General features: G+C 42.9%; 1 pseudogene; it reads right to left on the minus strand.

The window, feature by feature from the left end:
• Positions 1–800: 800 nt before the first annotated feature.
• Positions 801–3196, minus strand: LOC138031696 (uncharacterized; annotated as a pseudogene).
• Between the last annotated feature and the right edge of the window lie 1042 nt (positions 3197–4238).

The following is a 4238-nucleotide window of genomic DNA, read 5'->3' on the forward strand; positions in this document are numbered from 1 at the left end:
AAGGAAAAATTACTATTAAAATACCGACAAAGGAGATGTAAACATCTAAGGCCACCGCGCCTCCTACAGGCAATTAAGCGCCAGAAACACGCACGCATGCACGTAACTACAACTTTGAATGTGATTGCCTTATTGCACTGGCCGATAGCAAACTGTCCAAGCTGTTGTTACAGCTGCTTACTTTATAAAAAATGGAACTTATAGGGCTATTTGTATAATTAATCCACGGCTTACACAAGCCGCGGGGTATTTAAGATGCGAACTTGCCGTATAAATGGTATATTTTAACAATTTCACGTCTTACACGAGCCGTGGATAACGTAAGTCGCGGCTTGTGTAAGACGAGGGTTTTGAGCTCGGCTCCTATGGAGGACGCGAAGACACTCGTGAAAATGGTATCGCGGCTTGTTTGCGACTTATGTAAGACGTGAACTCACACTGCGTACGCGCAAGTTTTTCCCGAGCTCGCTCGAGTGCCCGTGCAATTCCCCGACTGCTATGAAAACTAACACAAGAGCGAGGCATTACTCACGAATGAGCCATGAACCATTTACACGAGCACTTCGCGTTCGGGAACTTTCAATATGAACCACGTTCACAATGGTTGACCTTTCGTCGCCAAACCATAACAATAGATGACTTTCACAGCAAAGCTATGAAAAAGCTGCTTACCGTAAAATGCATTACTAATAATTTTTCTTTTAAGCACTTCAAATCAAACACAGCTGACTTTGGGCATTAAAAGTAATTATGGCCCCGTGGCCACGATGTACGTAATGAACAGGCTACCGTAAAGATCTTCATATACCGAACTCGTTACGTAAATGCTCAAGATGGACATCATCCATCGCCTCCTTGTCAGCTTCCGTTACTTCTACCGACGGATAGTACTTTTTGCCGTGGGCGTTGCGAATGCATGACAACTTTGGGTGATAATGCACTGGCTCTGGTTTGATTGACATCCTCAACTCCCCATCACGGTTAGGGATTGGCCTGAGTTCTAGTCGAGCAAGAACAAAGTCCCAAGGTGGTGGAGGAACTACTTCCGCTTCGCCTTTCTGGGGTTTGGGACGGATGTTTTGTCGACACCCGTAACATCTGTAGACCCTTGAGTTCTTGAGCCATTTGACTTTACACGTGGTTGTGTCGAGAGTTGGTTTCGGTGGTGTTGCAATTCTCTCTCTGTACTCACTAGTTGAACGTTGTCTTTCGTTCCGCGTCTCCTGGTTTCCCACCGACTGACTTTGGCACGTTCTTGTACGCACATTCAGTCAAATTCTTCTTTGCTTGATGAACTGGCACGCCTTCCTGTAGTAACGCTGCTTCCAGCGTAAGCTCGTGCACCCTCTTATTGATCTTCTCCTTTTGGGCGTGAGACTTGCTGATGTAGACCGAGAATGTGACTTGAAGCTTTGAACTGTAGGGCTGGCCTATCTTGTAAGGACCTTCATCCACTATAGCTCTTTCGCAATTCCTTTCCTCTTCTTCGGAAATAGATTTCAGCAAGTCAACTACTTCTGTCCAAGCAAGTTTTCGATCTCCATACATCTGTCTCTTCCTTGCCTTTATCCGCTGATGCTTGGACTCTGCCCCATTGTTGTAGAAAAACGACTCCCCAAAGCCAGCACGTTTCCTGACGGGTGAAATCATCTTCTTCTTCATGTCTTCTGCAACGTTTGCCATAAAGTACTTGTGAAATTCTGCTTCGCTTGAATGGGAGAGCACTGTGCCCCTTGATTTCCTTTCTCTTGAATTCCAAACGCTTTCCAAACTTTCAAGCTTAGCATCAAAGTCTTTGCACCCGTCTGAGTCAATAAGCCCTTTTTCCTGCTTGACATCAGACCCAAATATGTCTTGAAGAAACGCTGTGCAGTGCTCTGCTGAAATTCCTAATGAGCGAAGCTTCCTTTTACAGTCTTCTTCTACGTGCCTTTTACATGCAAGCCATGTTGCTATGGGAAGATAAGGACTCAACTGCTTCTTCACGGTCGGACCCTACAAATCGTATGTTTTTCGTGCCGTTGTCAAGTCCTGTGAGTGTGGCTCCAAAGTAGCTGAATGTGTCGCTGTTCTTCCTAGTGTGTATCAGTGTTGGCCCGAGTAAAAGAGGGGGCTTCCCAGTTCTCCTGTCCTCCAGCAACAAATGCTTGTAGGTGGTAGGTGTCACGTAGAATTCACCAATGTTGAAAGTTGTGTCGATGGAGAGCACTGAAAATGTGTTGGTAGTATTGGCACAAAACCGCTTGACATCTTGAACTTGCCTATCAGACGCTAAAACGCATGCCGGACTAGGAGCAACTTGTAGGCGTCGAATGTAAACTTTTCCCGCTTCCTCTTCCTCTTTTGACTTAAGTGTGAGGTCATATAACTCGTCTTGACTTCTGGCTTCTTTTCCTTTATATTTTGCGTTCTCCACTTGCTTTCTGTTTCTGGGAACATCTGAGAGGCTGCAAACGTTGAGCAGGCCCCCGGCCTCTTCGAACACTTCGTCATACACTTGTGACGGAGGAGCAGAACCCTTCACCTTTCCTTTAATGCTCTCCAAAACTCCAGGTTTCGTGCGAGTAAACGCCTTCTCCGACTTAGAATTGCCGTGCGGTTTGGTAGTGATTGCATGGGGTTTTCCACAGAAACTGTACTGTAAAAGTACGAATTGTTCAGGCGTGAAGACGTGCCCATTATATCGGAACATTTCATAAGCTCTTCTGCGGAAATCAGGATGTTGAGCGTGCGTCCAGTACGTCCTCTTGAGAAGAACTGTTGAGCGTTTACAGTCTTCGGGTTTTGTTTTGGAAATGAAGCGGATTTCCGGATCTTTGTCCTCGTAATAAGCAATGACATGACTTCCATCATTTTTAAAAACTCCGAGACCATCTGCTTTCCAGTCATCTGGGTTACGAAAACAAGGCGCCTTCTTATCGATGACGAAAACTTTATTTTCTTGACACTTGACGGGTGGTTTAATTGCCACCTTATCCTCAGGGGGATCCAGCAATAGCCGTGCTATGTCGATGTTGGACAATTCCTTTATTTCTGTGGCATACACTGGGATATCTTCATCCCCGAGATAACAGAAAGCAGCTTCAATCTGATCCTGGGAGCCGGAACCGCTCAACGACGTTTTAGCATCGTTTTCTTCAGACTCAACCCTACAATATATCACGTGAAAATTAATGCATTTCGAAACCGAAATCATTCAAACAGTGTAAAAAATCTATATGTTGTATTATTATTATTATTATTATTATTATTATTATTATTATTTTTATCAAGTTGCACGTTAGCCATGTGTGAAAATTACCTGACTCCATCACAATCGCTTGAAATGCTCTCATAACTTTGGTCAACTGTGTCACAATCATCTTTAGAGTTGTCAAGGGTGACTGCTTCTACGACGTGGGAGCTGGCACTGCATTCCAATGAAAATTTGAAATGTTTCAGTATAAAATTATACCATAAACACGACGTTACTCTCTCTCTCTCTCTCCAAGATCATTTTCAAGTTCAGTTAAAAAAGTTATTGGAACTGTTGCGAAAGATATGTAGATATGCAGCAAGTTGTACAAATCTAAATGACATGAAGTCAATTTCAGAGAAATCTCTGAAGTATGTCAAGTTGAAAGTTAGCATATATGAAAATTACCTGTTTACATAACCACCGCTTGAAATGATCTCACAACTTCGGTTAACTGCGTCAGCGTCAACTTTAGTGGAGTAGACAGGGGTGACTGCTTCTGCGGCTTGGGAGCTGGCGCTATATTTTAACACAATAAATTTTATGGAAATAAATCTATTACAATTACTGTACAAGTATTTTAGGGAAAAATGGCGCTAACAAATGACGTTTCAACCTCTCTTAGAACATTTGCAAGTCTATGGAGTGTTAAATTCTTTTACAATAAAGCGGTATATGGGAGATAGATATGACAAGAACTACAAAATGACATAATAGTGAGCTTCTGTTTATCACATTTTCAAATTTTGTTCACTTATTCTGAGAGGTGGAAAAGTCTCATGCACATTTTACCCTTAAATGGGTTTCGAAGAAACTACTATTAAAAGTAGTCAGCAACAGCGGTATTTAATTTCACAGTTTTTTGGGGGGTCATGCTATTAGCGCTTCCTTGAGGAAAGTAAACGATCCTATTTCAAGGTGAAAATAACGTTATTTGTGGATTTTCACTGTTAGGACTATTTAATTTAGGGTTAATAGCGCCCCGTTCTTTTCCGCCCTGAGC

This window comes from Montipora capricornis, chromosome 14, assembly GCF_036669925.1.
Source record: "Montipora capricornis isolate CH-2021 chromosome 14, ASM3666992v2, whole genome shotgun sequence".
NCBI lineage: Eukaryota > Metazoa > Cnidaria > Anthozoa > Scleractinia > Acroporidae > Montipora > Montipora capricornis.